General features: G+C 35.6%; 1 protein-coding gene and 1 pseudogene across 10 annotated transcripts in view; both read right to left on the reverse strand.

The window, feature by feature from the left end:
• Positions 1-13,563, reverse strand: part of Gphn (gephyrin) — a 508,902-nt gene that overhangs the window by 85,999 nt on the left and 409,340 nt on the right. The gene's annotated exons all lie outside the window — the stretch shown is intronic.
• Positions 9,403-10,286, reverse strand: LOC102012518 (annotated as a pseudogene).

Raw genomic sequence — 13,563 nt, forward strand, 5'->3', positions numbered from 1 at the left:
TTTGTCTTTTTGAGACAGGGTTTTTTTTCTGCAGTTTAGGCTGGCCTTGAGCTCACTTTGTAGCCCAGGCTGGCCTTAAACTCACAGCGATCCTCCTGCCTCAGCCTCCCGAGTGCTGGAATTACAGGTGTGCACCCTCACTCTCAGCTGCATTTCCATTGGTTATTTATTTAAGGTGCTGGGGACTGAACCCAGGGCTTTGTGCATGCTAGGCCAGAGCTCTACCACTGAGCTACATCCCTGGCCCTGGGAAAAAATCTCTGGATATTCAAAAGGCTTTTTTCTTAAAATTTTGATATATTACTTGGCTTTTAGATGAATACTACCAGCAATGCTTATCTAATGTGTCTTATGATCGTGATTATGATTATCTGCATTTGGCAAGTGTTTGAGGAATATATAGAGAAAAGACAACACCTTATATAAAAATATTTTTATTATATTTATGATAACACTGGTAGGTAATAAAAAGATTTTGCCTCTTAAAAAGAACAGATGAGATTTTAAAAATTAATTAATTAAGTATTTGTGGTGCTGGGGATTGAACCCAGGGCCTTGTGCATGGAGGGCAAGAGCTCTATCACAGCCACAGCCTCAGCAAGATGAAATTTTTAATGTACCTACAAAGCAGTATTTTTTTCCTAAGGGTTTAATAAACTACTTTTTATGAGTCACTTCTTTGCACAAATGGCTTTGCTTAACCTGATGTAGAACAGGACAAAAATTAACATTGGGATCCCTCTGTCACTACATGTTGTATCTTGTGCTTTATAGATATCTCAGTTAATAAATTCTTGAATTTCTTGAATTTTTTCAGTGCTCACTTGCAAAAGCCAGAAGAGTTTTCCTGCAATGCTGTTTTTATTATGCCACTTCCAGGTATAATAAAAATTAACCACTTAAAACAGAGATAAAAGTCATTGATTTAATAATGGACCATTTTAACCAGTGTTATTTAATGTATTCACCTGCTTGTTTTGCAGTATTTTGAAGCAAATGATGGTAGAAAATTAACAGATCAATTGCTTTTCACAATTCCCCACTAACTGCATCTCAAATGTGAATAAACTTTGAAAAAATTATTTCTCTTCTAGTGAAATAATCAGTAGCTTGCTACCTCCTGTAGCATCCTAGACACTTAACTTTTAGTTGAAAGAGGAAATTAGTCGAGTTCTGAGTGAAACAAAACTGAACCTGACTCATGATTCTGCTTACTATCAGGACTTTCAGCAAAATTATCAAACCTCTGTAACCTTCAGTGTTCTCGTTGATAAAAATGAAGATAATCACACTATAAAAATAATACCTTTTAAAGCTACTCACTCCTTTTACTCATTCAGTAAATTTCTAAGTGTTCTCTATGTCCCAGGTGTCAACTAGACTGGAGACAGTGCAGAGTGCAAAATCAGACATTATTTTCATTCTACTATAGTGCTAGTCTGTTGTAAGGTTTTTCAAACTTGGGGTCATATATGGAGGTGGACTATAAAATCAACTTGTAAATATTTTCTAACAAAAAGCATAGAAAATATGTATCACAGGCCAGATACAGTGGCATGAACCTGTGATCCCAGGTACTCCAAAGGCTGAGACAGGAGGATCACTTGAGTCCTGGAGCTTGAGCCCTGGAGTTGCCCAGCCTGGGCAACATGGTGACACTTTTACCATCCCTTCCTCTCTGCTGCCCTTTCTCCTCCAAAAAAGAAAAAAAAAATTTCATCATGGATGTTGAGTATAACCATTGTTCCTTCTTTTTGTTTACATATGTGTATTTGTGTATTTTATTTTATATAATTGTGTGTACATTTGACTTGTGGTATGTAATATACTTTCCTCCATGTATATGGTTCAAACAAAACAAACAATATGCTTAAAGCTACTGATGTAATGGAGGAAAATAGATGTTAACCATATATCACATCATATATAGTAAATATATAAATACAAATTAGGGAAACCACTCCTAAGGAGAAAAACATGATTTTATCAGAATATTTAGTTAAAAGACCCGAGCTACCCTGGAGAGTCCGGAAAATCATACTGACAAAAGGATTTCTGAGTGAAAGAGCAGTAAGACCTAAGCAGAGGAGTGCGTGTGTGTGTGTGTATGTGTGTGTGTGTGTGTAAGGGGTGGAGAGAGATATAAAGTAGACACACTCAATTACTGTGTTCTGAAACACTTTGTTCAAAGGCCTTTGGTTCAGTGTTCTTTATACCTTATACTCTAGCCATTTTTTACTTTTAGTATACCAAGTTCATGAGTATACCAAGATGACTGACATTTCAGCTCTTTGACATGTTATTTTCACTATGTGCAGTAACTTTTCCTTTTCACTGTCTTCTGATTGGAGATCTCTTAGTTTTAACAACTCATCTTAAGTGTTACCTTTTATATTTTATTCCCTTCCCTTTAAGAGTGTGACCTGAAATAACTTCAAGTGTATTTGCAATTATCTGCTTAGTAGTCACAGAAGAATCCCTAGCCTTTGCCATGCAATAGGTGTTAAATAAATGTTTATATTTAAAGTATTGAAAATGTTCAAAAAAGAATGAGGGTGGTCCTAAGAATCATTTCAGAAAGATTCATAAGTGGACAGATAATATTTTTAAAATAAAATTCTGTATTTGCTAATCTGTGTATATTTTCTGCTGATTTATACATACATTTTCTTCACAATATATTTGAGTCAAACTTGACCATCTTAAGAATGTTTAGAAAGGGCTGGGGATATAGCTCAGTGGCATAGGCGCCTGCCTGGCAAGCACAAGGTCGTGAGTTTGATCCCTGGTACCACACACACACACACACACACACACATACACACACACACACAAACACACAATGAATGTTTAGAAAGACTGCATTGATTAATTCCATACAACTTATATTATCTCATTATTCTGTCTAGTCTTGAGTCTAGCTCATTGTTGATACTTACTATTTATTAAAAAAAAAATGAAGAGGGAAGTTTGTAGACTGACTTGCACTTATTACTAGTATGCTCTGCAACATTTCTTAAATGATGTCATTTATATTAGATCTTTTCAGGTACATTATGAGCTCCTGAGAGGTGGGGACCGCTGCCTGTCTCTCTTGAAACTCTCTGGTTTTCAAACTTTCCTCTTTTCTCCAGTTCTGGCACACAGGCACAAAGGGTTAACCTCAATGTTCTGCACAAATGCTCACAAATGTTTCAGAATGAGTGACTAGAGATAACCTAGAGCAGTAGGAGCAAATCCAGTATTGAATCTCAGAGGGGTCAATACAGGAAAGAGTGCTTAACTGGTTTAAGAAGCAAGGTGCTCTGCTATCAAGGAGGATACAGCACACAGGGAAAGAAGACATGGGTAGTTCAACTATGCTCTTCCCCTTTCCCTGAGTCTTTCCCACTGCATAACTATGCCTCTATACTGCTGACCAAAGAAGGCGCAACCAACAGTAAGAAGGTCCTTGGTATACAACAATTATTTTTATTATTTCCCTTGTAACAGTCTTTTCAAACTTTAATATGTATCCAAATAATAGGGAGCTCTTATAACAAATACAGCTTCTGATGCAGTAGGGCTGGAATTGGCAATCTAATGATGCTGCTGGTCCTTGAAATACCCTTTAGGAAGAGCATGGTACTACAAGATTAACTCAATATACAAAGTTCAGACTAAGAGGAAATTTAATGCATAAAAATTAGTGACCCACAGAACACTTAATTTTACACAAACACCAGACCTCACTATTTTTAAAAATTATCCATCTATCTAATTTGATATGTAAAGCATCTATTAAGAAGATGCCATTTTCCAAGATGACTCCTATAAGCTTGGGTGGGAAGGAGTGGGTAGAAGTGGAGACATGGCAGCACATGAACTCAAAACTTAGAAAGAAATAAAGTAAACCACATGATATTAGAAAAGACGGATAAATTCTCAGCGTTTCTGTAAACTCTCTTCCCATGTGTATTTCCTTTTCTGCTTTGTAACTTTAGATTTTAACGTGAAGAAAGTAATAAAATATAAACCAAATCCTAATCACACATGTATTATATAAACAATTCATACAGTTTAATGCTAGACTGTAAAGTGGCTCCCTTTTTGTCCCTCTTTTTATTATTTTATTAGCACATTATTATACATAATGAATACATTTATTTTAGGGAGTTGGTACATGTACATGTTGAATCTTTATCCCTTTTAATTTCTCTTCCCCTCTACTCACAGCCCTCTTTCTTTACCTCTAAATTCCCTTCTTATCTACAGAAGGTCTACCTCCTTGTTTTCTATTATTTATTTTTTATATTTGCTCTTTAAATTATTTATACTTTCAGTTTCTTATATAAGAAAAAATACGCAATAGTTAATTTTTTGTGACTTATTTCACTTAGCATTATGGTCTTAAGGTGCATCCATTTTCTTGCAAATAATTCAGTTTATCCTTCTTTATGGCTAAGTGGTACTGCACTACATATATAACACATTTGCTTTATCTATTTGCCTGTTAATAGGCATTTAGGCCACTTTCAAGATTTATCTATTATGATTTTTATTGCTATAAACATTGGTATAAATATATCACTGTAATACGATGTTTTTAACTCATTCAGGAAGATACTCAGAAGGGGATTAGCTGAATGGAATTTTTACTATGAGTTTGTTGATGGATCTCTATACTGACTTTCATAGTTTTTACTAGTTTATACTCCCACCAATAATGTGGAAAAAAGTTCTATTTTGCCTGCAGCCCTGCAGGATATTTGTTACTGTTTGATTTCTTGATGATGGCCATTCTTTCTGGAGTGAGACCAAATCTCTGTTGTTTTGATTTGCATTTCTCTCATTGTCAAAGATGCTGAACATTTTCTTCAAAAAACTAATGGCCAATTGCAATTTTTAATCCGGAAAAGAACTAATCAACTCAAATGCCCATTTTATTGATTGAGTCTTTTGGGGGTCTAATTTGAATGTGGAAAGCCAATTTTCCCAGCACTGTTTGTTAAGGAGGTTACTTTTTCTTCAGCATATGTTTTTCGTTCCTTTGTAAAAAATCAGGTAGCTGAATTTGCCTGGAATTGTTTCTGCATTCCCTATTCTGTTCCATCAAGTGACATGTCTGTTTTCCAGCCAGTACCATACTGTTTTTAATTACTGTAGCTTTGTAATATAACTTGAAACCTGGGGTTTTGATGTCTTCTGCTTTGCTCTTGTTTCCCAGGATTCCTTTTGCTATTCTGAGTCTCTTCTAGCTCTATATAAATTTTATGATTGTTTTTTCTTGTTCTGTGAGTAATGTTATTGCAGTTTGGTTGAGATTGAATTACATCTATATATTAGTTTTGGAGGTATAACTTTTTTTTTTTTAGTACTAGGGATCAAACCCACAACCTCACACTTGCCAGGCAGGTGCTGTGCCACTGAGCTACATCCCTGGCCCTGGTGGTATGACTTTTTAATTTTGCTTTGAAATTAGAAACAAATTTTATTTAAGATTTGAAATACAATTCCTAAAATATCAACTTTGTCAGAAAACTGTGTCTACAGAATAATGCACTGTCATGATCACGTTAAAACATTTAGGCCCAAACACAGAAACCATCAAACAAACCACCATCCTTTAATGATTTGAACAAAATTAGAATGCCTAAGGAACAACACTGATGCATTTGCAGAGAAAGGGCTGTTTTACTTCATTTAAATACCATTAAAAACAAACAGCAGCAGAGAGGCTGTCAGCCAGGGCAGGAGCAACCAGAGGGCATGGGTGGCCTCCTAAAGATGACTGGGGAACTGCAGAGACAACTTTGAGCCCAAGGGAATGGGAAGTCTTTGCCTCAAGGAGCCTGAGAAATGCACCTCTGAGAAAGAAGCTGTTTCCTGCGTATGGGTCTGAGGCAGGATGTCTTTCCATCTGCCACAGGTCCTGCGTTCCTTCTCATCTGAGGGCCTGGAGGACAGTGGTGCCGTCTGCCACCTAGTGTCTATGAGAGTATGTTTTCCAGCTCTTGAACTTATCTATTATCCATGCCACCATATTATCCAATGAGGAATTCGCTCAGCTTGACACAAGAGAGCTCACAGTCATAACCAAGGCCCAGGAGGGAATGTTTCCTGCTCCAAATCTCAGGGCCTAGTTGGCCTGTGGGGTAACTACTTATCTTCAGGCTGTAGAGGTGGAAGGCCATCATCTTTGACAGTATTATTTGTAACCAAGGGATGAAATCTGGAAAGATTCAACCTTTCAGAATAGGTGGTAAGAGCAATACACACCTTCTCTTCCTCCACATTTGATCAGTGTCTTAGTTTGTATTTGGATTTTGATTCTCGCTGTGTTTGAATCACATTTTTTTTTAACCTGCCAAATTAGTATATTCAAGCTCTAATCATGACTAGAAAAGCAAATGAAATGTGGTATTTTGTTGAAATGAGAAAAAAAAAAGACCACTGGAAAGGATAGTGAGTGTTACTAGGTGGATTTTATAAATGTGAGAGATACATACATGAACAGAATAGTGTCTGAAAGAAATTCCTGCTTATGTGTTTAGTATTAATAACAAGCATTCACACCTGCTAAGCACTTATGTATCAAGCACTTTTGCAGATTATTTGCCCCTTTCCAGCTTTATAGAGTAAGTATAATTATTTTTATATCATAAAGTTTTCCAGAGCCATTACTGATAAATGTTGAAGCCAGATGCCTCGAGAAGTCTTAGCAGTAACCAGTATACTATATATTTTAATCAGTGTTCAGTGAGAAAAAGATCCTTGGAGAAATGATTAGTCAGTGAAAAGAAGCTTTACATCTATCTCATTTTTCACCCCAGAATAGATGCTGGTGACTTTAATGAAACTATAAAGATGGAAGAATATCAAGGTGAGTATGATTGTCTCTTGAGGTTACCAAGGCCTTTTCCAAGTATGAAACAAGAACTAGATGGGAGGTTGGAGAGAAAAAGCTACAAAGAATGGCTTTTGTCCCAGATGGCTCACTTGAGATGTTAGTAAGAATTGCCTCCTCAGTATTCTATAGCCATGATAAGGAGGAGGCCAAGTAGAGAAAACAAAGAGACCGAGAAAAAGCAGCTGCTTTTTCTGAGAAACAGATCCCAAGTCTGATTCCCGGGGCCCCAAGAAGAACTCGACGACTGCATTCATCTGCTATCACTGTTAAAAGCCAGGCCACCTCAAGAGGAACTACCCTACGAGGCCCCATGGGCCATGTCCTGAATGCAAAGGTGACCACTGGAGCTTGGTCTGCCCTCTGAAGTGGAGGCCCCAGAGCTCAGACCCCTCCTACTAGTTAGTCCACAGGAATGAGAGGGCCTGGGGCATACTCTGCCTTCTCCCTCTGGCCAGACCGTCATCTCCATGGAAGAGCTCTGGGTAATCATGACTATGGAGGAACAAGAAAACAGCCTGTTGGTAGACACAGGTGCAAGTCCTTCTTTTCAGTCCTGGCCTTCTTTCCAGCCATCATACCTCAGGGACAGAAGTCACTGCTGAGGAGGTAATAGGCTATTTTTGACAACCCTTAGGCTGTAACTACTTGTTAGATCATTTTTGCATATCTCTGTCTTCCTGAGAAACCACTCTGAAGATATCACCGTGTATTACAGCAGCCATTGATATTTTCCTACTAATCTATCCATAACTCTGTTAAGTTTGTAATGTTCCTATCCTATTTCATAAATGGATGTATGTTTATTATTATGTGTTTCCTACAACAACCATTGAGAATAATTAATGATTATTAAATAGGTCACTCATGAATAGCTATTTATTTTCTTTAGAAGCCACTTTGAAGATACTAAGTATAGTACAACAACTATTGATAATCTCCTACCTCTTTTGTCTGTAACTCACTATTATTTGTCTGTTTTCCTGAGAAACTATCTTGTAGATAACAATATGTAAAACAATAACCATTGATAATTTCCTACCACTTTGTCTGTAATTTGGTAAGCCCCCCCCAATTATTATGTTATCCTTCCTTTACTCTTTAAAATAAAAATAAAAAGTTTTAAATTAAAAAAAAAGAAAGAAACAAGAACTAAAACTAAAAGGGAAAAATGGTGAAATTTAACCATATGGAGATACCTGGAAAAAAGTGTTGAAAACAGTGTGCAAAAAGTTGAAAACAGTGTGCATCATTTGCAAAAAAAAAAGAAAAATACTTTTAATATACAAAGAGCTCTTAGAAAATCAGTTAGAAAATATATCAAATAATAAAAATTTGTATGAGATATCAATAGGATAATCCTAAGCCAAGAAAAACACCCAAATAACAAATGAAAAAACATACAACTTCCAAACAGACTTTTTTTGTCTATCAATATTGGTATGTGTATGAATCCAATTCCTGTTGTACACTATTGGTGTGAAGATGAAACTGATACAATCTAATTTACCAAAATTTAAACTCTTTGTTAGTTTTTGCCCCAGAAATCTCATTTGTTAGGCATTCAAGGAAAAGAAAAATGATGCACAAGGATATTGCTTGCCATTACTTTTTTATATTAAAAATGCTTCTATCAATAACATCACTGGAACATAAGAACATTATGGTACCTGCATGCAATGGAATATGCAGCCCATTAAAAACAATGTTTAAACTCTTTATTTACATAAAAGTATGTCCATAGAATATGGCTGGTTTTTTCCTGAGGAAAAACGTAGCCTACAGATCAGCATGCACCGAATATGTACATGTACGTGTATATAAGTATATGAAAAGGATGTCAGTTAAAATGCAAATTATTTCTATCTTTTGGGATTTTCTACCTTGTTTGAGGGGTTTTTTCTTTTTCATAAGGAGTTGTGTTTTACTTTTAATTAAAGCTGTGCCAGGGAAAGAAAAAAAAGAAAAAGAAAAAAAAAAAAAAAAGCACAATTGCATAATGAGACCCTGTCTCAAAAAACCAAAAGAAAACAAAAATAAAAAAAAAAAAAAAAGCACAATTGCATAATGAGACCCTGTCTCAAAAAACCAAAAGAAAACAAAAATCACAAATGCATGGGTTCTTGAGTATATACATTAATGTGAACTTAGGCACTAGAAATCAGGGCATTTTTGTCACATAGCATTTGTCACATATTAGAAAACTGTGCAGTGTCAAAAGGATAGAAACACCAGCATTCAAGCAATGCTGTCAACTAAGCAATAGTCTATGAATGTCAAATAGTCTACTGAATTTTTTTCCTCTTTGTCTAATTACTGCATACATTGGTAGCAAATTTCAAATGAGGAAAAGAGCTTATACTCCTTTTATTTTCTGTTAAAACAGAACAGAAAACAAATTGAAATGGCCTGTTATACACTGATAGTTGTAAAGGACATCAATTACACAAGGAAAAGATTAAGAACAGAAAGTGACTACAGATACCAGACATTAGCAGTGAGTACTCAGTAGATCCTCATAGGGTTTTGAGATGGCAGTCTGCAGAAGCCACTTTGTAACCATGGGCAGTAAACAATGATGCAGAGTTCTTTGCCAGATACTTTAGGAAATCACACAAACAGCCTAACAATAATGCAAGGCTGTTTTTATCAAGGGTCATACACACCAACATTGCTCTGAGTCTTACAAATAATCTTAATAGGTGTAGCACTCCATAAACCTGAGACAGTGGCATATTAGAGTGAGCCAAGAGGATTTTGGCATACTGGGGCTTCTCAAACTCATACAGCAGCTGAGTGTCAACCATCACAATGAAATACTCTTTTATTGGTGCCACAAGTTCATTAGCTATTCCTTATTATCAGTATTTCACTGTGACTCTTACAATTCGCATACTCTTCCAGAATAGCATCTACATTTTTCTTAGCAAGAAATTGAAAGCGCTGCTTCTGCGTACTCACTAAGTCTCAGTCTTCAAATAGCCATGGTTTTAATGCTTCAGGAATCTTCACTCTAACTTCCATTCAATTCTTAAGTGCCTCCTTGCTTTCAACAGTGGGGTCTCAGGGGCTCTTTCCTTCTGAGGGAACTGGGGTGCTTTACCGGTTCTGCCACCATTTCCATTCCCAGGAATATTCTGTTTGTTAGTTCTTTTTCTCTTCTTCACAAATCCTGAAGGAGAGAGCTCTCCACACACCTACACCCCCATCTTCCTGGAAGAGCTTGTTGACTCAAGATTTTTGGCTGTGGACCAGCTGTTTTCTTTCCTAAGGAGTCTTCTCTCATCTTATTTCTCTGCATATTGCTTTGGGATGGCTTTTTGAAGATGTTTTCTTCTGCAGATTGTGGTGCATGAGTTTGAGACCTCTGCTTGCTGGAACTCATTAAACTGCTTTTATTCCAATTAGCAGTCTTCATTCTTTCCCTTCCAAAAACTGCTAGTAATTTCCCACATGGAATCTTATAGGTCTTCTGGGGTGGTCAAAAAGAAACTCACAATAAAAATCAAAGGATGGAAAACAATATCCCATCGAACAGGAACCCAGAAAAAAGCAGGAGTTGGTATCCTAATGTCAGACAAAGTGGATTTCAAGACAAGACTGATTAGAAGAAACAAAGAAAGTCAGCACATATTGGTTAAGGGAAGAATTCAAAAAGAAGAGTTAATAATTATAAACATAAATGCACCAAATAGCAGCATACCCTACTTCATAAGATAAACACTAATGGACGTGAAAAATCAGATAAACACAGTTGTAATGGAGAACTTGAATATCCTATTGTCACAAATGGACAGATCAAGTAGATAAAAAAAATCAACAAAGAAAGCTCAAAGGTGAATTAAACCTCTGAACAAATGGATTTAATAGACATATACAGAGTATTCTACCCAACCAGAATAGAATACACATTCTTTTTAGCAGTACATGGGACCTTCTCCACATACTAGCACATAAAATACACTTAAGTAAGTATAACAAATTACTCTATGCATATTATCAGATCATAGTGCAATAAATCTAGAAATGAATGGCAAAAGATACTACAGAAAGTATGTCAGCACTTGTGTGTGAATTAAATAATACCCTCTTGAATAAATTGATTAAGGAAGAAATGAGACAGTTTCTATAATCAAATGATAATGCAGTATGACATACTGGAATCAATAGGACACAATGAAAGCAGTCCTATGAGGGACATTTACAGCAGTGAATTCCCACATCAGGAAAACAGTGAGTTTGAATAAATAGCTTAATGATGCACGTCAAGGTCCTAGAAAAACAGTAATCCAAACCCAAAACTAATACAAGGAAGGAAATTATAACATTTAGAGAAAGAAATGAATAAAGTTGAGATTAAAAACATACAAAAAAATCAATGAAGAGTTGTTTTTTTAAAAGATTATACATAACAAATCTTTAGCCAATCTTATCAAAATAAGGACAGAAAATCCCCAAATCCATACAATTAAAAATGAAAAAGGTGAAATCACAATGGATTTTGCCAAAATCCAGATTATTGGTAGCTACTTTGAGAATCTATAATCTAATACAATGGAAAAGTCAGAAGAAATGTATAAAGTCCTAGATACACGTGAACTATTAAAGCTGAACCAAGAAGATATAAAAATCCTCAATAACCTAATATCAGTAAGTGAAATTGAAGAAGTAATAAAAAAAAAAACCCCACCTACTAAGAGAAGAGAAATCCTGAGGGATTCATTGCCAAATTCTGTAAGACCTTTAGAGAAGATATAATGCCAACACTCCTTAAGCTCTGTAATGACACTGAAAGGAAAGGAGTACAGTTAAACTTATTCCTGGAAGCTAGTACTATCTTGATTTCAAAACCAGGAAAGCAACCAACCAAAGAGAACTACAGACCAATGTCCTTAATGAATATAGTTGTAAAAATCCTCAACAAAATACTGGAAAACAGTGCAGTGAGTCATCAAGAAGATCATACATCATGACCAAGCGGGGTCATTCCGGGGATGCAGGGATGGTTCAACATATGCAAATCAATAAATGTAATACACCACATTAATAAAATCAAGGGCAAAAATCACATGATCATCTTAATAGATGCAGAAAAAAACACTTGACAAAAGCCAACATCCATTCATGATAAAAGCCCTGAAGAAAATAAAAGCCCTCAAGAAGAAATAGATCTTTTTCTCAACCTGATAAAAGTCATCTGTGACACACCAATGGCTAACATTGTACTAAACAAAGAGAAGCTGAAGGCTTTCCCTCTAAAATCAGGAACAAGACAGGATGTTGACTATTACCACTCTCATTCAATATAGTTCTTGAAACATTAGCTAGGTAATTTAGATAAGAGAAAGAAATAAAAGGGATATGGATAGGAAAGGAAGAAGTTATCATTATTTGCAAATGACATGATCTTCTACATAGAAGATCCCAAAAACTGCACCAAAAGATTCCTACAACTAATATGCAACCAGAAGCACTGCAGGATACTAAGTCAACACTCAAATATCAATGGCGTTCCCTACATTAGTAACAAATTCACTGACATTCTTACATGTTTATATTTGTTTACCTGAGTATCCAATTTGAAGGTATCAATATGTAATACAACAACCATTGTTAATTTCCTATCACCTTGTCTCAAATTCTGTATTACTTGTATTGTTTTTGTGTTATTTTCTAAATGTATGTGTGTTTGTTAATATGTTTTCGTTCTTTTATTTTGAAAATAAAAAAAAAACTAAAACAAAAATTCACTGAGAGAAAATTTAGGGAACACCTTTTATAATAACATCAAGAAAAAATGAAATATGTAGGAATTAACCTAACCACGGAAGTGAAAAATGTCTATAGTAAGAACTATAGTACGCTGAAAAAGGAGACAGAAGAAGCTATCAGAAAATGGAAAGATATCTCCTGTTCCTGGATAGGCAGAATCAATACAGTCAAAATGACCACACTTCCAAAACCATTACACAGATTTAACACAATCCCAGTCAAACTACCAATAGCATTCTTGACAGAACTACAGGAAGCAATTCTGAAATTCACATGGAATCAGAAGAGAACTAGAGTAGTAAAAGCAATTCTGGGCAAGAAAGGGGACATCATCACATCCTGGATTTCTAAGAAGTTATACTACAAAGCTACAGTGATAAAAAAGAAAAAAACATTGTATTGGAAAAAAAAAAAAACAGATTCATGGATCAGTGGAACAGAATAGAGGATGCAGAAAAATCAGGCATATTCAGCTTCCATATCTTGATAAAGTGGTAAAATGCTTTCACTGGAAGAAAGATACTATATAACTGTGTAACTGTGTAACAAATGGTGCTGGGAAACCTGGGTATCCACATGCTGAAGATTGAATTTAGACTCTCTCACGATGCACTAAATTCAAGTCAATGGATCAAAGACCTAAGCATCAGAATACAATTTGCTAAAAGACAAAATAGGTAAAACACTTGAGGATATAGGTGTGGGCAAAGACTTTCTGCACAGAGTCCTGGCTGCACACAAAACAATAAGAAGAATTAACAAATGGGATCATATCAATTAAAAGCTTCTGCACACCAAAGGAAACCACCAAGAGTGAAGAGACAACATATAGAATGGGAAATTTTTTTTTTTTGGCAGTTATTCCTCAAAGGACTAACATCTAAAATATATAAGAAACTCAAAAA

This window comes from Chinchilla lanigera, unplaced genomic scaffold (assembly GCF_000276665.1).
Source record: "Chinchilla lanigera isolate Chin_1 unplaced genomic scaffold, ChiLan1.0 scaffold00065, whole genome shotgun sequence".
In the NCBI taxonomy this organism is placed as follows: Eukaryota; Metazoa; Chordata; class Mammalia; order Rodentia; family Chinchillidae; genus Chinchilla; species Chinchilla lanigera.